This window comes from Nerophis lumbriciformis, linkage group LG02 (genome assembly GCF_033978685.3).
Source record: "Nerophis lumbriciformis linkage group LG02, RoL_Nlum_v2.1, whole genome shotgun sequence".
NCBI lineage: Eukaryota > Metazoa > Chordata > Actinopteri > Syngnathiformes > Syngnathidae > Nerophis > Nerophis lumbriciformis.
In genome coordinates, this window is record NC_084549.2 from 55,958,746 (window position 1) to 55,980,000 (window position 21,255).

General features: G+C 39.1%; 1 protein-coding gene across 5 annotated transcripts in view; it reads left to right on the forward strand.

The window, feature by feature from the left end:
• Nucleotides 1-508: 508 nt before the first annotated feature.
• akt3a (v-akt murine thymoma viral oncogene homolog 3a) overlaps nt 509-21,255 on the forward strand; it is a 165,669-nt gene continuing 144,922 nt past the window's right edge. For 4 of the 5 annotated variants that reach the window (XM_072916607.1, XM_072916609.1, XM_072916610.1 and 1 more), the window contains exon 1: nt 509-647. The gene's annotated coding sequence lies outside the window, so the exon portion shown is untranslated. The other variant, XM_072916608.1, reaches the window with a different exon arrangement.

Below are 21,255 nucleotides of genomic sequence, written 5' to 3' on the forward strand. Positions count from 1 at the left end.
AATGGATACATACTGTAGATATGATGGATGGACAGGGGCGCCGCTAGGGATTTTGGGCCCCATGAAAATAATCTTTACAGGGCCCCCAACACAGTGTCATTATTTTTTATGTATTATAATTTCATCATCATTAGGGGCCTCTCTGGGCCCCCCTCCATCATGGGCCCCTAGAATCCGTCTCCTTTACCCCCCCTTTTCGGCGCCCCTGTGGATGGATGATGGATACCGTAGATATGATGGATGGATGGATGGATACTGGAGATAAAAATATGAAAATATTCCCCGCATGCTTTGATTTTTCAGTGTGGGGCCCTCAGTGGAAAAGTTTGGACACCCTTGAAAAATGTTCTTTAACTTTCAAATATTTTTTTAAATTATTTTTTAAAAACGTATCAATTGCAATAATAACACAAAAATACCCATCACTAAGTATGTCATTTGCCAATTAGCAAACCCATCTTTAAGCTGTTCGGCTAATAAGTAGCCTCCATGATCTCGCGATGTTTGGCGTCTGGTCCCTACGAGGCAACGCGGGATGTTGGAATAAGATGATGCGGAGTTAGCTCGTCCACGGTGGGCAAGAAGACGAGACAAGCGCCTCTGCGAGAAACACCAAAAGACGAATTTGAGGCTTTTAGGGCGTGAAGGTAGGATGTAGGAGGCGTGTGTTCATGTTTGTGTGCGTGAGCGAGACAGGGGAACAGCGGGCTAGCCTCGGCGCCACGTGACGTCACGAGCTTCCCCGAAAGTCAAAACAAGCGTTGATGCGGTAACGGCGCTTCCCCGCTTTGCTCGTCGGAAACCCGTCAAAAGGAAGATTCCGCCCACGGGATTTGGATTGTAAATAGCGCAAGGACAACCGGTATAAAACGCTGCGTACTACTATGAGCGGCAACTAAAGGGAAATAAGAGCCGGGGCTCCGAGGATCGCACCTGCTGCTTCAGGTAACCCCTGCTAGCTAGTTTGTTGCTAACTGTCGTTAGCATAACAACATGGCACGAAGGTCGCCTAAAACCTGCCGTGTCATGTTTGCTCTTGTCAGTCGTTTGCAGGGCTTCGTTATGGTGGAGGAAAACACTTACACGCTTACGTTACATGCCGTGTTTTACTGTTGCCATGTTTGTTATGGTGACTCTGCAAGGGCAACAACATGCGTCAGCTTGGCAGCTAGTGACGTAGTTGATGATGATGATGATGATGTGCAGGGCCTGGCAGTGATGCTGGCACCCATTTGTCATCCTAGCTCACTGCTAGTCTTTCACAAATTGGACACCTATGACCAGAAAGGCATCATTCAAACCTGTCACAAAACAGTAGGCTGGTGCACTGAATTTGGTGGATGTGGAGGCACTGACATTATGGTGTGTTTTCAACATGCATTCAATTACAATAGGATTCATCACATGTTGACACTTGCATGGAGCTTTATTTGTTGTTATTATGTCCACTTAAAAGGGGAATAGTGGTACAAGTACAGCAACATTTTGTACTTGAAATTAGGGCTGGGCGATATGGCCTTTTATTAATATCTCAATATTTTCAGGTCATGTCACGATACACGATATATATCTCAATATTTTTATTCATTCTAGTTCTAAATCAATTCACAATTTCCAAGAATCAAATTAAAAAACAACAACTTGTTTTTCTATTTTTTAAAGGCCTACTGAAACCCACTACTACCGACCACGCAGTCTGATAGTTTATATATCAATGATGAAATCTTAACATTGCAACACATGCCAATACGGCCGGGTGAGCTTACTAAAGTGCAATTTTAAATTTTGCGCGAAATATCCTGCTGAAAACGTCTCAGTATGATGACGCCTGCGCGTGACGTCACGGATTGTAGAGGACATTTTGGGACAGCATGGTGGCCAGCTATTAAGTCGTCTGTTTTCATCGCAAAATTCCACAGTATTCTGGACATCTGTGTTGGTGAATCTTTTGCAATTTGTTCAATGAACAATGGAGACAGCAAAGAAGAAAGCTGTACATGGGAAGCGGTGTATTGCGGCAGGTGTTGTGCTGGATAATGCACTCCCGCCGTAGAATGCACCCCTTGACTGGTGTGCCGGATAACACAGCCGGTATTTCATTGTTTACATTCCCGGAAGATGACAGTCAAGCTTTACCATTGGCCTGTGGAGAACTGGGACAACAGAGACTCTTATCAGGAGGACTTTGAGTTGGATACGAAGACACGGTACCGTGAGTACGCATGCAGCTGCGGCTTCCAAACATTTGATCGCTTGCCCGTACGTGCGTGCCGCTATGTGCATGTCACGTACGTAACTTTGGGGACTTTGGGGAAATATATGTGCTGTATGAACTTTGGGGAGGTGAACGGTACTTTGGGCTGTGGGATTGAGTGTGTTGTGCAGGTGTTTGAGTTGTATTGGCGGGTTATATGGACGGGAGGGGGGAGGTGTTTGTCATGCGGGATTAATTTGTGGCATATTAAATATAAGCCTGGTTGTGTTGTGGCTAATAGAATATATATATGTCTTGTGTTTATTTACTGTTTTAGTCATTCCCAGCTGAATATCAGGTCCCACCCGCCTCTCACAGCATCTTCCCTATCTGAATCGCTCCCACTGCCCTCTAGTCCTTCACTCTCACTTTCCTCATCCACAAATCTTTCATCCTCGCTCAAATTAATGGGGAAATCGTCGCTTTCTCGGTCCGAATCGCTCTCGCTGCTGGTGGCCATGATTGTAAACAATGTGCAGATATGAGAAGCTCCACAACCTGTGACGTCACGCTACTCCTCTGCTACTTCCGGTACAAGCAAGGCTTTTTTATCAGCGACCAAAAGTTGCAAACTTTATCGTTGATGTTCTTTACTAAATCCTTTCAGCAAAAATATGGCAATATCGCAAAATTATCAAGTATGACACATAGAATGGACCTGCTATCCCCGTTTAAATAAGACAATCACATTTCAGTAGGCCTTTAATATCTCGATATTTTCAGGCCATGTCACGATACACGATATATATCTCTCGATATTTTTATTCATTCTAGTTCTAAATCGATTCACAATTTCCAAGAATCAATTTTTTTTCAAATGTTGTTTTGCTATTTTTTAAGAATGAATGTTTTTATTAAAAACATTAAACAACTATTATTGATATTATTATTATTATTATTAATATTACTTATACTGTGGCTTTTATAAATTTTTGGTTTAAGTTTTTTAATATTTAAAAAGTATTGTATTTTTACATTATGTCTTCTCAATGGTTTTGTAAATTTAGTATTGTATATTTAAAAGTATTGTAAAGCTGAGGTTGGGTTAGAGTTGGAGTTCCTCTATTTTCTATTATTAGATTTATTAACATTCCTTGATTTTTGTAAATAAAATGTAGATAAATAAACGTTTTTAGGCCAACACTGCACGTAGTACATTAAAACATTCTTGTTCATACTGCATTAATATATGCTCATTTTAAACTTTCATGCAGAAAGGGAAATCACAACTAAGTCAATTTACCAAAACTAGAGATGTCCGATAATGTCTTTTTTGCCGATATCCGATATTCTGATATTGTCCAACTCTTAATTACCGATTCTGATATCAACCGATACCGATATATACAGTCATGGAATTAACACATTATTATGCCTAAATTTGTTGTGATGCCCCGCTGGATGCATTAAACAATGTAACAAGGTTTTCCAAAATAAATCAACTCAAGTTATGGAAAAACATGCCAACATGGCACTGCCATATTTATTATTGAAGTCACAAAGTGCATTTTTTTTTTTTAACATGCCTCAAAACAGCAGCTTGGAATTTGAAACATGCTCTCCCTGAGAGAGCATGAGGAGGTTGAGGTGGGGGGAGGGAGGGGTAGCGGGGGTGTATATTGTAACGTCCCGGAAAAGTTAGTGCTGCAAGGGGTTCTGGGTATTTGTTCTGTTGTGTTTATGTTGTGTTACGGTGCGGATGTTCTCCCGAAATGTGTTTGTCATTCTTGTTTGGTGTGGGTTCACAGTGTGGCATATATTTGTAACAGTGTTAAAGTTGTTTATACGGCCACAATCAGTGTGACCTGTATGGCTGTTGATCAAGTATGGTTGCATTCACTTGTGTGTGAAAAGCCGTAGATATTATGTGACTGGGCCGGCACGCAAAGAAAGTGCCTTTAAGGTTTATTGCCACTCTGTACTTCTCCCTATGTCTGTGTACACAGCGGCGTTTTAAAAAGTCATACATTTTACTTTTTGAAACCGATACCGATAATTTTGAAACCCATCCACCCATCCATCCATCCATTTTCTATCGCTTATTCCCTTCGGGGTCGCGGGGGGGCGCTGGAGCCAATCTCAGCTACAATCGGGCGGAAGGCGGGGTACACCCTGGACAAGTCGCTACCTCATCGCAGAATTTTGAAACCAAGACCGATAATTTCCGATATTACATTTTAAAGCATTTATCCCTAACCAAAACTGTATTTATTAAGCAGTGGCACAAACATTCATGTCATTTCCAAAACAGAAAGTGCAAGATTGTCAGAGACATTTTAAAACAAGCTATAAGTGCACTTTTGTGAATGATGTCACCAAGATGACTTATCAAAACAACACTAAATTAAAGTGTACTTTTTGTACAGAACGCCACTACAATAGTTAAAAAGAAATAAAGTGCACTTTTGTGCATGATGTCACACAAGATATTTCAATAAGTGTCAAATAAAAATGAGCTGCATAATAGGAAATCAAATAGTGTATGCCCTTCGCTATGTGGTAGGTTCCTGCGGACGTTATCTCTTTCTGTTGTTGACTAATTTTTTCATACGGTGTTGATCTAGAAATAGTTGCTTCGGCATTTTGTTGGCGTGGCACCGGCCGGAGATGTTGACATGCGGAGTTTCAAGCACTCCTCATTCTCTAGCGGGTGACTTTTCAAATGATGCTACATTAGCAGTGCTGCTACTTTTTGTAGCAACGCTTTTGCCGCATAAATGTTAAACATATTCCCGCTTGAAGCCAAACCACCGCCAGACAATGGATTCCGTGCTGTTTTTCTTGGGAATTAATTCTTCCTCCATTTGTTACCAGATTTGCACCTTCTCTCTCTCGTATTACCACCCGCACCGCACCGTTAGCATCACAGCTAACGTTACCATGTCGCTACCTCTCTGCTCCGCGGGAGCGTGTGACGTTGCACACGTGACGTATGTAAGTCAGAAGGTGCGTTTGGTTTACGTCTCTGTGAGAAGGAGAGACAAGAAAGAGTGGGAAACGCATGCAGTGTAATGCCCGCAGCTAAAAGCAACTGCGTGAGGACGTATACTCGAATATCACGATACAGTCATTTTCTATATCGCACAGAGACAAACCCAGCCTTACTTTAAATATTCCTTTTTACTAGATCGTGTGTTGGAATAGTTTACGGCCAAGGCCCCTTTTACGCTAACCTGACTCTCGCCAGATCCTTGTAGTTCGCTGAGCTCCACACAAGGATCTGGGACTTCTCAATAGGAGATGTATTTCAGAAGTCGGGGCCTTGTAAAGAAATCATTGTATGTGATTGGATAAACCCCTTGTCCGTTATCTTGAATGACGTGCTCCTTCAACCACTCACATAGTAAATAGAGTCACCTACTCAGTGGCCTAGTGGTTAGAGTGTCCGCCCTGAGATCGGTAGGTTGTGAGTTCAAACCCTGGCCGGGTCATACCAAAGACTATAAAAATGGGACCCATTACCTCCCTGCTTGGCACTCAGCATCAAAGGTTGGAATTGGGGGTTAAAAATGGTTAAAATGATTCCCGGGCGCGGCCACCGCTGCTTCCCACTGCTCCCCTCACCTCCCAGGGGTGATCAAGGGTGATGGGTCAAATGCAGAGAATAATTTTGCCACACTTATTGTGTGTGTGACAATGATTGGTACTTTTTAACTTATGAGGACGACGCTGGGAAATCCAAAAAAGAACAGCCGACATATTGTCAACGATAGAGCAAAAAGTTAGACAACTTTTACTGAAACAACACAGCAATGTCAGTAGATCATCGATGTAGTTTGTGCAAAGAAAATATGTCAGCACACGACTCCTGGCTGCGTGCCGCCGTTGTTTGAATCAAACAGTCGCTTCGGCGCTACGTCACATCTATGAAATCCTGCGCGGCGATCCTGATTGGTTCATTATTTTTTGCGATCTTGAAGGAGTTTGCATTGCCTTCGAGCCCAGATCCTTGTGTGGAGCTCAGCGTACTACAAGGGTCTGGCAAGAGTCAGGTTACGTTTACACTGCACAACAAATCAGATTGATTTTTTCCCTCAAGTGACACAGATTGGATATTTTTTGCCAGTCTAAACGCTCCAAAGTGCTTAAAATCTGATATTTTCGCATCAGATTCGGGCCACTACGTTTGCACTCCAGGCCAAAGTGGCCCATTTCAGATTTTTTCTAACTCTCAATTTTTTTGCCTGCTGACTGTTTACACTGCAAGTAAAATGTGATCTTTATCAGGCTTCTGTATAAACCGCTCAGGCGTCACTTGCATGCCCATTTCGATAAAGTGAAAACAAAGGAAGTTGCTGATACTACTACAAAATAAAATACAAGTCACCACACCTCAAATAAGTGTTTTCACGTGGAAAAAAAATAGTCATAAATTGTAAGAATGTGTATGTATTAGTGTTGTCCCGATACCAATATTTTGGTACCGGTACCAAAATTATTTCGATACTTTTCGGTACTCTTCAATACTTTTCTAAATAAAGGGGACCACAAAAAATTGCATTATTGGCTTTATTTGAACAACAAATCACCTGGGGATAGGTTGATTGGCAACACTAAATTGGCCCTATTGTGTGAATGTGAGTGTGAATGTTGTCTGTCTATCTGTGTTGGCCCTGTGATGAGGTTGCGACTTGTCCAGGGTGTACCCCGCCTTCTGCCCAAATGCAGCTGAGATAGGCTACAGCACCCCCCCACGACCCCAAAAGGGACAAGCGGTAGAAAATGGATGGATGGATCTTACGGTACATTAAACATATGTTTCTTATTGCAAATTTGTCCTTGAATAAAATAGTGAACATATAAGACAACTTGTCTTTTATTAGTAAGTAAGCAAACAAAGGATCCTAATTTAGCTGTTGATATATGCAGTAACATATTGGGTCATTTTCCATTCTAATGTTTTGTCAAAATTATTAAGGACAAGTGGTAGAAAATGTAATATTAATCTACTTGTTCATTTACTGTTAATATTTGCTTACTTTCTCTTTTAACATGTTCTATCTAGACTTCTGTTTAAATGTAATAATAATTTATTCTTCTGTTGTTTGGATGATACCACAAATTTGGGTATCAATCTGATACCAAGTCGTTACCCAATATGATTAATTAGTATCGCGGTACTATACTAATACCGGTATATTGTACAACCACAGTATGTATATAGTATAATATATTTGGTAGAGGTCTAATCTTTTTATGGCTCTTAAGTAGATGCAACACGGATGTTTTTTAACTCACTTACGTAAACAAATTTTCGTAACATGTAAGCAAATACGCCACAGCGTCATTTCCCGTCCTTCAACAATCGCCACTTCTTCGGAGTCAAAATATATATTCATGTATTAAATATAGCCTATTATTTGCGCACTATTGACAAGTGATGCACCGAAATTTCGGTCGTCTTAAATAGACTTTGCTCACAGAAACTGGATGTTGTGATGAGGTATCCACTTCCGCTGGCGTGTTGCGTCTTTCCCCGTGCACAAGAGTGACGTAATTCGGCCGAAGCTGACAAAAAAGTTGCGTTTTGGTCGCATCGCAGTTTAGACTTAAGTCACATTTGAAAATATCAGATTCAAATTGGATTTAGACTACCTTCTGATGTTTATGTTTGAGTTTGAGTTTATTTCGAACATTCATGCATACAACATGATACATGTCAATTTCCAGTTTCTCTATTCAACATGTTCAAAAAGGAGTAGGAAGAAGCAGAGCTTATTGATTCCTACCCCTTTTCCTTTACATAGCAGTTGCTAAAACTTTTGTTCACTTCCTGTTCTCAATTTATTCACAATATACTCCATAAGTAATGACAATAAAAATAAATAAATACATAAATAATAATTGGTGAAGTAAGTTATATTTCATATGGTGAGATGAGTAAAATTATCTTGAAAATGAATGGATGGATGAAATAAATTCAGAATGTTTATCATGGTTCTTCTTCTTTGTATTTTGTAAACACTTTAAGCTTGAAGAGTTTCTTGAAGTGGATCATATTAGTACATTGTTTGATTGCTTTGCTTAATCCATTCCATAATTTAATTTCACATACAGATATACTCAAGGTCTTAAGTGTTGTACGTGCGTACAAATGTTTTAAATTACATTTTTCTCTAAGATTATATTTCTCCTCTTTTGTTGAGAAGAATTGTTGTACAGAAAGTGCAAGATTGTCAGAGACATTTTAAAACAAGCTATAAGTGCACTTTTGTGAATGATGTCACCAAGATGACTTATAAATAAATGATAAATGGGTTGTACTTGTATAGCGCTTTTCTACCTTCAAGGTACTCAAAGCGCTTTGACACTACTTCCACATTTACCCATTCACACACACATTCACACACTGATGGAGGGAGCTGCCATGCAAGGCGCTAACCAGCACCCATCAGGAGCAAGGGTGAAGTGTCTTGCTCAGGACACAACGGACATGACGAGGTTGGTACTAGGTGGGGATTGAACCAGGGACCCTCGGGTCGCGCACGGCCATTCTTCCACTGCGCCACGCCGTCCCTCTTATCAAAACAACACTAAATTAAAGTGTACTTTTTGTACAGAACGCCACTACAATAGTTAAAAAGAAATAAAGTGCACTTTTGTGCATGATGTCACACAAGATATTTCAATAAGTGTCAAATAAAAATGAGCTGCATAATAGGAAATCAAATAGTGTATGCCCTTCGCTATGTGGTAGGTTCCTGCGGACGTTATCTCCTTCTGTTGTTGACTAATTTTTTCATACGGTGTTGATCTAGAAATAGTTGCTTCGGCATTTTGTTGGCGTGGCACCGGCCGGAGATGTTGACATGCGGAGTTTCAAGAATTATCTTGAAAATTAATGGATGGATGAAATAAATTCAGAATGTTTATCATGGTTCTTCTTCTTTGTATTTTGTAAACACTTTAAGCTTGAAGAGTTTCTTGAAGTGGATCATATTAGTACATTGTTTGATTGCTTTGCTTAATCCATTCCATAATTTAATTTCACATACAGATATACTCAAGGTCTTAAGTGTTGTACGTGTGTACAAATGTTTTAAATTACATTTTTCTCTAAGATTATATTTTTCCTCTTTTGTTGAGAAGAATTGTTGTATATTCTTGGGTAGCAGATTATAGTTTGCTTTGTGCATAATTTTAGCTGTTTGCAAATTCACTGTCGTGGAATTTCAGTATTTTTGATTCAATGAATAAAAAGGGGTTGTATGTTCTCTATATCCAACATTATGTATTCTAACTGATCTTTTTTGTATTACTGTTAATGAAGTGTACTTTTGTAGTTATTTCCCCATATTTCTGCACAATAACTCAGATATGGTAACACTAGTGAGCAGTAGAGAATATGGCGTGATTTTTGGTCTGGAACATGTTTTGCTTTGTTCATTATTGACGTGTTTCCTGCTACTTTATGTAAAATATTTTTTACATGAGATTTCCAGTTCAAATTATCATCAATCATTATACCTAGAAATTTGGTTTCTTTACTCTTTCAATTTCTATTCCGTCTATTTGTATTTGTGTTTGACTTTCTCTTCTACTGTTACCAAATAGCATTATTTTAGTTTTACTGAGATTCAAAGAGTCTGTTTTTGTCAAACCATCTATTTAATTTGTTCATTTCTTCTGTTATTATTTTTTATTCGCTTCTGTGTGTTCTCTCCTGAACAAAACGCTGTTGTATGACCCCCAAATAATACTAACTTTAAATCTTTTGTAACTTTACAAATGTCGTTTGTATAGAGATTGAACAATTGTGGTCCTAGTATTGATCCCTGAGGTACACCACAGGATATATTTAGCGTTGTAGATGTGTGTGTTCGCCTAGCTTCCTGTTCGTTAAATAACTTCTAATCCAGTTTAAGACCAACCCTCTGATGCCATACCGTTCTAGTTTTTTTATTAAAATATTGTGATTAATTGTGTCAAATGCTTTAGTTAGATCCATCAACACTGCTGCTGCACTTTTTTTTTTACTATCTATTGCATTGGTAATTTCTTTTGTAATTTCAATTAAAGCCATCGAAGTTGAAACATTAGATTTGTATCCATATTGGTTCTCAGTGAGTATTCTATTTTTGTTAGTGAAACTCTCTAGTCTGTTATTGAACAGTTTTTCAATGATTTTAGAAAATTGTGCAATTAAAGAAACAGGTCTATAATTTGTAAATTGGTGTTTGTCTCCAGTCTTATAAATTGGTGCAACTTTAGCTATTTTCATTTTGTTTGGAAATTTACCTGATGTGGCCCGAATCTAATGCGAAAAGATCAGATTTAAAGCACTTTGGAGTGTTTAGACTGGCAAAAAAATATCCGATCTGTGTCATTTGAGGGCAAAAAAAATCAGATTTGTTGTGCAAATGTGACTGCCGTCTAAATGGAAATGAGACCTGATTGACACTATTACGTGTGCACAGGAAAATATGCGTGGTTATGTCATCACAACATCCGGTTTTAGTGAGCAAAAAATACGCGTGGTTATGTCACCACAACATCCAGTTTTAGTGAGCAAAATAATAGTGCGCTATATATAATATTAATATATAATATACTTTGATTCGGAAGAAATAGCGATTGTTAAAGGACCGGAAATGATGTGTATGCTGTGGCGTATTTGCTTACATGTTACACATTGCGTAAGATGTTTACATAAGTAAGTTGGTGACTTATTTTGCAAAGTAGTAGGAGCAACGTCCTTGTTCATTTACGAAATCGGGTCAACTTTCTTTGTTTTCACTTTATTGAACTGCGCATGTTCTCGTGTATACTGGAGTCTGATAAAGATCACATTTACTTGTACACGGTCCGCTGGAAAAAATCAGATTTAGAAAAAAAATCTGATTTGAGCCACTTTGGCCTGCAGCTTATACAAACAAAGTCTTTAGGAGTGCTTTGAGTGCATTTTTTTCTGAACAGGTGTGGAGGAAACCGTTTACTTGCCAATTGTCTGTCATTTTGTTATTGTACTTTGTTCCTGTAAAAAGGCGGGCATTTTGTGCTGTTGGAAAGAAAAACCTGTCATGTTACTTTACTAATTGTGTTGTTTATCTGTTCATTAGATGAATTACTTTAAATCTAGTTTAATATAGACGCTACTACTGTTGTTGTTTTCATTTTCTTTCGCCTATTCACTTTGCTGTGCACTGTGGAACGTCATCTTTTCAGACTAATTTGTTCAAAACTATTCTTCACAAATATAAATTGTCAAATGGTCACCATCATTAAATACCATAAAGGTAATATTTCAAGTATAATTTTAACAATCATGAATTGAACAAAATTGAACTTTATTGTCATTAACTTAAAGGGGAACAACACTTTTTTTTTTTAATGCATTCTAACTCGTTCTAACTAGCAAAAGTCAGCTAACAATGGAGCCAATGGAAGGCGCTCTATTTTGCCTGTAAAGTGCTCTAAAACATCCAAAAGCCTCCATCCATGTTTTATATACACGCTTTAGCTATATATGTAACAGACACATTCATAATAACATGTAATATTTATGTATTTTGCTAATTTTTAGCATACAGCGGTATATTAATTTCTGAGACGCATCACTCCATTCGGTTTCCCCTTCAAACAACAAACACTAAGCATCATGCAGCAGTATTGTTAAGTGCTCAACAACAAACTTTGAACATGATAAAACAATCACTTACTGTGCAATATTTGATCTCACTAGGATGCTGACTAATGAATGTTCATATCTTCCTGTTTAGATGAAGAATTATTCATAATCCTCACAAAGAAAGGGTTAAAAAAAACAAAAGGTGCCGCAAACGAGTGTCTTTTCGTGTCTTTCTCGCTATCTCAGAGTTTAAGTTAATCAAAAGCTCACCGGTTCAATATGTCAATATAGCAGCATAAGCAAGTTAGCTCTATGAGATCACCACGCCATTAAAAATAGTTTGTCGGCGTTAGCGTTGCTAATAGTCTGTTAATAAGTTGGTCACAAGATGTAAATAGAGGAGTGTTGGTGGTTTTTAGATGTTTATTTAGAGAGCTTTATGGGCGGAAGAGTGTACTCCTATTGGCTGCATTATTAGCCACCTCATACTAGCCTTATTTTACGACTTAGAATGCATAAAAAAAGACAAACGTATAAGTTCTTGTCTTACATAGGGATTGTGAATGGGTATAAAAAAAGTGCAGTTCCCCTTTAAAAAGTACAACAATTTGTTTTCACTTGAAGGGCCTAGAGCAGGATTCGCAAACTGATGTAAAGATAGAGCGGGGACCCCCTACTTATACATCTTGTGTAAAATTGTGGTTTAGATTAGAGATTGATCGATATGTTTATTTCAGGGGCGATACCAATACCGATTATTAGTAGTCAAGGAAACCGATAACTGATATTTGGAGCCAATAGTCAATTGCGGTAAAATTTATGAATACTATACGTCAGTAAAAAACGAGACAGGGCTTTAAGTTTTTGTTTTTTTTAACATAATTTTTTAGGAACCGTCGGACCAGTAGGGATATAATGTTTTTATGCGGTGCTAACCAAAAAACACCAGAGGCTATCCTTTATTACGTGTGTCTAAGAAGGTCTGATCACGGCAGCTCAGCTTTGCAGAAAGGAGTACTGGTTATTACTCTCTACTTACCACTTATTTTTTATTTTTGAAAAGTAAATACTGGTATCATATGTGTGTGCATTGTATCCGCTGAAGTATTTCTAATGTAGGTAAAACAATTAATAAAAAATATTGACCGATAAAACAAGGCTGATATTGATATACGTCAATATGCCAAATATTGGCGCAGATAATCGGCCCAGCCAATAATCGTTTCATCCCTAGTTTATTTAAACCAGTCCAAAAGTGACCTCGTTTTTGTGGTTCTCGGATTATGAACAAGTTCCTAGATGTTCCTAAAAGTCGAGTTATTCTGTAAGTCAGATCTTATACTGTAGCTAAAATATACATGAACTTAACTTTCAAGTCACTCGCACTGTACACAGAATATATGAAGGACATTTAAAACACAAATTAAAATAACCGATCCATCCATTCATTTTCAACCGCTTGTCCCTCTTGGGGTCGCGGGGGGTGCTGGAGCCTATCTCAGCTGCATTCGGGCAGAAGGCGGTGTACACCCTGGACAAGTCGCCACCTCATCACTGGGCCAACACAGATAGACAGACAACATTCATACTCACATTCACACACTAGGGAGAATTTAGTGTTGCCAATCAACCTATCCCCAGGTGCATGTCTTTGGAGGTGGGAGGAAGCCGGAGTACCCGGAGGGAACCCACGCAGTCACGGGGAGAACATGCAAACTCCACAAGTTAACCACTGTAAATAGAGAAAACACTAAAACACTCTGCCTTAAAGGCCTACTGAAATGCGATTTTCTTATTTAAACGGGGATAGCAGGTCCATTCTATGTGTCATACTTGATCATTTCGCGATATTGCCATATTTTTGCTGAAAGGATTTAGTAGAGAACATCGACGATAAAGTTTGCAACTTTTGGTCGCTGTACCGGAAGTAGCAGACGATATGTGCGTGACGTCACAGGTTGTGGAGCTCCTCACATCTGCACATTGTTTACAATCATGGCCACCAGCAGCGAGAGCGATTCGGACCGAGAAAGCGACGATTTCCCCATTAATTTGAGCGAGGATGAAAGATTTGTGGATGAGGAAAGTGAGAGTGAAGGACTAGAGGGCAGTGGGAGCGATTCAGATAGGGAAGATGCTGTGAGAGGCGGGTGGGACCTGATATTCAGCTGGGAATGACTAAAACAGTAAATAAACACAATACATATATATATACTCTATTAGCCACAACACAACCAGGCTTATATTAGTATGCCACAAATTAATCCTGCATAACAAACACCTCCCCCCTCCCGTCCATATAACCCGCCAATACAACTCAAACACCTGCACAACACACTCAATCCCACAGCCCAAAGTACCGTTCACCTCCCCAAAGTTCATACAGCACATATATTTCCCCAAAGTTCATACAGCACATATATTTCCCCAAAGTCCCCAAAGTTACGTACGTGACATGCACATAGCGGCACGCACGTACGGGCAAGCGATCAAATGTTTGGAAGCCGCAGCTGCATGCGTACTCACGGTACCGCGTCTGCGTATCCAACTCAAAGTCCTCCTGGTAAGAGTCTCTGTTGTCCCAGTTCTCCACAGGCCAATGGTAAAGCTTGACTGTCATCTTTCGGGAATGTAAACAATGAAACACCGGCTGTGTTATCCGGCACAACAGTCAGGGGGTGCATTCTACGGCAGGGATGCGTTATCCGGCACAACACCTGCCGCAATACACCGCTTCCCACCTACAGCTTTCTTCTTTGCTGTCTCCATTGTTCATCGAACAAATTGCAAAAGATTCACCAACACAGATGTCCAGAATACTGTGGAATTTTGCGATGAAAACAGACGACTTAATAGCTGGCCACCATGCTGTCCCAAAATGTCCTCTACAATCCGTGACGTCACGCGCAGGCGTCATCATACCGAGACGTTTTCAGCAGGATATTTTGCGCAAAATTTAAAATTGCACTTTAGTAAGCTAACCCGGCCGTATTGGCATGTGTTGCAATGTTAAGATTTCATCATTGATATATAAACTATCAGACTGTGTGGTCGGTAGTAGTGGGTTTCAGTAGGCCTTTAACTTTGATAACTGAAAACTTGTATGACGGTAATAGAGTTTTAGTTTGCTTATTTCATCTAAAGTCTGGTTTATAAATCTTATTTTTCTGCTTAACCAGCCTTTGCTGAAGCTTCTTCTTCGGTAAAGAGTGCTGCGAAAAGCCACAAAAACAAAGAAAAAGCTAAACATGTCTAAAGTCGGTCATGTGTGATGGAAGTTTCAATTTTTTTTGTATTTAAAGACACAATTTCCATGAAATGTTCTAACAGTTTTGTATGTTCCACTGTATCAGAGATGAACATGTTCTGCAGAGTGGATATGATAAATAAAAAGAGAACAACTCCTATGTTAGCTGTTTTTCTGAGATAATTATTTACTTTCAACTCTCTAACTGTCACATCACAGTAGTCACACCCGCTGTACTTTATTTAACCCCTGGTGTTGTCTTTCAGGCGTTTGTACCTTCTTTAAATATTGTCCCAGGCTAGTCAGGAAGGGTAAACTCCTGTGCTTCTTCCAGATCTTGGAACAGCACAGAATCAAGATCGGCGTGGCTCGCAGGGTAGAGCGGCCATGCCAGCAATTTGAGGGTTGCAGGTTTGATTCCAGGTTCTGCTCATGCGGCTCCTTAGCTCCGCTCTAGTGGCTTGCTGGAGTTTTTCAAAAATTGATGAAAATAGAAAAATATGGGGGGAAAATAAATATTTTTGTTTTAATATGGGTTCTGTATACAAACGTGACACAAACCTTCCTCATTGTTAGAAAACCCACTGTTTAATATGTTTGTGGTCGTGCTTCACTGATGAGAGTATTTGGCGAGTGCTGTTTTGTCCTACTGATTTTGGCGGTCCTTGAGCTCTCCGTAGTTGTGTGGACTGTGACACAACAGTTTACATGTATAACTTTCTCCAACACTGCCACAGAAAGATGTGTTTTCCCCACTCTTTGTCTCATTTTGTCCACCAAATGTTTTATGCTGTATGTGAATGCACAAAGGTGAGCTTTGTTGATGTTATTGACTTGTTGGACTGCTACTCAGGCATATTTGGTCAGTGCGTGACTGCGAGCTAATCAACGCTAACATGCTATTTAGGCTGGCTGTATTTATATGATTCCTCATTTGTAGGTATATTTGAGCTTATTTAATTTCCTTTACTTAGGTCATCTGTGTATTTTGTATTTGCATGTCTCTTGACATATTATCTGTATGTAATTTGGGATGCTTTTCTGATAGTTTTTTTGTGTGCCATGTTGTTCCAGACCATAGCAAACATTACCCAGCTTGCAAAGATTGTAATAAATCCATTAGAAGAAGACAGCCTTCCATTTCCTTTAACTTGGACACACACATCTATACCTTTGGCCATTCTAAGCCAGTCATTTCCATTTTATATCACCCTCTGAGAAGCCTTCGTTTTACTAATGATTTCCAATGTTGTAAAAATGTGTAAAATAAATATTCAATTTCAACATTTCTGTTAACGACGAATTGCGTCAGCCAGCGACACGTAGTCATTTTGATAGTAGACTAATATAGCTAATATAGACACTTCCATCATGCGTTGCCTTCATTATAAGACTTACCGGTATATACAGTTTTTGCGGCTCCAGACAATTAGTTTTTTGTATTTTTGGTCCGATATGGTTGTTTCAACACTTTGAGTTGCCAGTCTTTGGCCTATACTAATCACGGCCGTTGTGTCTTGGGCAAGACACTTCACCCAACTTGCTCTCACTGGTGTATGAATGTGCAGGACATTCTTGGGTAAATAAAGCTTAAAAAAAAAGGATCAATGACCACTCTTGCTTTCATGAACTTTAATGCTACTTGTCTTTAATGACGATCACGGTCGCAATTGTCCCACATTTGTCACCTATATCTTGACATATGTTGGTTGCCATGTATCTTCTCAGAGCTTTGTCTTTGTCACTTCTTTGTCACACTACTGCATGGGAGACATAATACAGTCTGTAAAGTTAACTAAAAAGTGACATAACTGCTATTTCCTGAGTGTAAAAATTGTGTGAACTATCTGACTGCTGATGGCTGCTTCAACTCACACACAACGATGTGGCACGCTCACATTCCTGCCGCAAACTACTCTGCTTCTGGAGTTCTGGAGCGAATCTCTTGTTAACGGCCCATTTATCTGGTCACTACTGTGTGTTGGATTAACGATAATGCGTTTTTAAAGACATTTGACGTTTAAATTTGTAAAAAAAATAAATCATGAAAATGAAGAGAAAAATGGTCTAATAAACCATACATTTCACAACCTGCCTGCAGTACACCTTGTTGAAGACCACTGGCCTATATATCTATAGGGTGGTAACTTAAGCATTATGTTTTTTTAAGTCAAACATATGAGATGGCTTTGGCTGCAAAATTAGACTTTTACTTTTATGTTTCTGCTTGTTTGCTGCTCTTCAATATGCTTTTTGGTAATATGTTGCATCATCGATGTAGTGTTATTGTGAAATACCAGCTCCATTTGACAGTGCAAGCTAGTGTTGTCCCGATACCAATATTTTGGTACCGGTACCAAAATTATTTCGATACTTTTCGGTACTTTTCTAAATAAAGAGGACGAAAAAAAATTGCATTATTGGCTTTATTTTAATAAAAAATCTTACGGTACATTAAACATATGTTTCTTATTGCAAGTTTGTCTTTAAATAAAATAGTGAACATACAAGACAACTTGTCTTTTATTACTAAGTAAGCAAACAAAGGCTCCTAATTTAGCTGCTGACGTATGCAGTAACATATTGTGTCATTTATCATTCTATTTTTTTTGTCAAAATTATTAAGGACAAGTGGTAGGAAATTAATTATTAATCTACTTGTTCATTTACTGTTACTATCTGCTTACTTTCTCTTTTAACATGTTCTATCTACGCTTCTGTTAAAATGTAATAATCACTTATTCTTCTGTTGTTTGATACTTAGTTTTGGATGATACCACACATTTGGGTATCAATCTGATACCAAGTCGTTACAGGTTCATACATTGGTCATATTAAAAAAGTCCTCATGTGTTCAGGGTAGGGCTGGGCGATATATCGATATACGTGATATATCGCGGGTTTGTCTCTGTGCAATATAGAAAATGACTATATCGTGATATTCGAGTATGTGTTCTCACGCAGTAGTTTTTAGCTGATAGCATTACACTATAGGCTCTCCTCACTCTGTCTTGTCTCTCCTTCTCACAGACAGCAAGCGCAGCTTCTACACACGTCACATACTGTCACGTTATACGTCACATACGTATACGCCCTCGCGCAGCAAAGAGGTAGCAGCATGGCTAGCGTTAGCTGTGATGCTAGCGTAGCCGTGTGAGCGGTAATACGAGAGAAAGAAGGTGCAAATCTGGTAACAAATGAAGGAATAATTAATTCCCCCAAAAAACAGCACGGGGTCCATCGTCTGGCGGTGGTTTGGCTTCAAGTGGGAATATGTCGAACAGACAACCGTAATTTGTCAAGTGTGGGGCGAAAGCGTTGCTATAAAAAGTAGCATTACTGCTAATATGTAGCATCATTTGAAAAGTCACCTGCTAGAGAATGAAGAGTGCTTACTCCGAATGTCAACATCTCCGTTCGGTGCCACACGCCCACACCATCAAAATGCAGAGGCAAACATTTCCAGATGAACACCGTATGAAAAAAAATTATGATTTTTTTTTAGTTGTGATTTCCTTCTATGCATGAAAGTTTTAAAGTAGCATAAAGTAGCATGAAGAAGAATGTTTTAATGTAGACACATAGAATCATCATACTGCTGTGATTATATGCATCAAATGTTCATTCAAGGCTAAGGCAAAATATTGAGATGTATATCGTGTATCGCGATATGGCCTTAAAATATCGAAATATTAAAAAAAGGCCATATCGCCCAGCCCTAGTTAAGGGACATATTTCCTGAGTTTATAAACATAATATAAATTTTTTTTAAACGATAAAAGATGTTGTGATGGCAAAAGATATCGACGTAATCATAGTAGTATCGACTAGATACGCTACTGTACTTGGTATCATTACAGTGGATCCACCAATAGCGTTTGTTTACATTTTGACGCCGGTGAGCTTCGGTGTGTAGTGAAGCATCTTTAGCTATTCCTCGTCCTGCAGGGATGATACTTGTAAGAAACGTACTTTATTTGTGGCATGGAGGCGAGGATTATTGATTTAGAAGTAGCTAAAACACTGCCGACTGGGGCTGGATTGATTGATTGATTGAAACTTTTATTAGTAGATTGCACAGTACAGTACACATTCCGTACAATTCACCACTAAATGGTAACCCGAATAAGTTTTTCAACTTGTTTAAGTCGGGGTCCACGTTAATCAATTCCATGTCTTAAAGCATCCCTTACGGTGGGCGTTTCTGTGTTATAGCTTCACCTTTATTGTTAGTTTTTAAGCCAAAATGCGTCCGTTCTCCCTTATCTGTCTACACACTGTCTGCTTGTAAGTACTCTGTGATTGTGCACTGCCGAACATGATTGTCTGCTCATAAACCAGAAATGACACGACTGTGGTGGGGGGGGGACACCGGTACTTTTCAGAGTCGCAATAGTACCGAATATGATTCATTAGTATCGCAGTACTATACTAATACTGGTAAACCGTACAAACCTAGTGCAAACGTTTCATCACAATGTCTGTCATATTCACTTTTAAATGATTTCCGAACATCTCTCTCGTTGTCGTTGGGCCCTTTGCTCTCGTTCCACTTTGTCTGTTTTTCTTTTGAACCATCTTTCGCCGCTGGTCCCGCCACACACATGCTACATCACCCGCAGTGTGATGCATCACCAATAGGTGCACCGCTCTCATGTGTGCTTTTGCGGAAACAATGTCCGCATTTTTAACACCATAGCATCCATTTTTAAAATCCTTTTATTCTCAAGTATCACTTTTCAGTATGTGCATACGTGATGACTATGTATGTGTGTGTAAGACAGGCATGAACGCCAGTCATTTTATTTGTCCAGAATGACCATTTTTATTAAGTTTAATTTGTAATTGTGATGAATGTAGACATTTATTATTGAAATCTTATCTTTTAAATCGCTACTAATAACAAATGCAAGCTGTAGAGGTGGAAAAAATGATTGATTCCCAGATGCGTCACGATTAAAATGTGGGCGATTCATTAATCGATGGACAAATGTCTGAACATTGATCATTTACATGTGCTAAATCAAGTAATACATACAGTTCTAATTAGAGATGTCCGATAATATCGGACTGCCGATATTATCGGCCGATAAATGCTTTAAAATGTAATATCGGAAATTATCGGTATCGGTTTCAAAAAATACAATTTATGACTTTTTAAAACGCCGCTGTATGGAGTGGCACACGGACGTAGGGAGAAGTACAGAGCGCCAATAAACCTTAAAGGCACTGCCCTTGCGTGCCGGCCCAATTACATAATATCTACAGCTTTTCACACACACAAGTGAATGCAATGCATACTTGATCAACAGCCATACAGGTCACACTGAGGGTGGCCGTATAAACAAATTTAACAGTGTTACAAATATGCGCCACACTGTGAACCCACACCGAACAAGAATTACAAACACATTTCAGGAGAACATCCGCACCGTAACACAACATAAACACAACAGAACAAATACCCAGAACCCCTTGCAGCATTAACTCTTCCGGGACGCTACAATATACACCCCCCGCTACCCCCTCCCCCCAATACCCCCTCAACCCCGCCCCCCAACCCAACCCCGCCCACCTCAACCTCCTCATGCTCTCTCAGGGAGAGCATGTCCCAAATTCCAAACTGCTGTTTTGAGGCATGTTAAAAAAAATAATGCACTTTGTGACTTCAATAATAAATATGGCAGTGCCATGTTGGCATTTTTTTTCCATAACTTGAGTTGATTTATTTTGAAAAATCTTGTTACATTGTTTAGTGCATCCAGCGGGGCATCACAACAAAATTAGGCATAATAATGTGTTAATTCCACGACTGTATATATCGGTATCGGAATCTGTAATTATATCGGATGTCGGCAAAAAAGCCATTATCGGACATCTCTAGTTCTAATGCTTATGTTGTCAGAATGTTAGCTGTAGGTTTGGTTGTAACTAATCATGGGGGAACTATTAGCTAACATTGTTTTAATGTCATGTGTTAGCTGGGTTAGTGAGAAAACATTAGAGAGGAGGGAGAAGGAGAGGACAAACTATGTTAGCTGCGGCGCTAAAGTAGCCTGAATGTGAAGTAATGAAACAAGAAAAGAATAAATGATTGGACACTTCAACAAAAAGCTAATTGATAGGAACTTCATTACAGCAGAGAGTAATCAGCTAAGAAGAGGAACTTAGCAATAGGTTAATAAG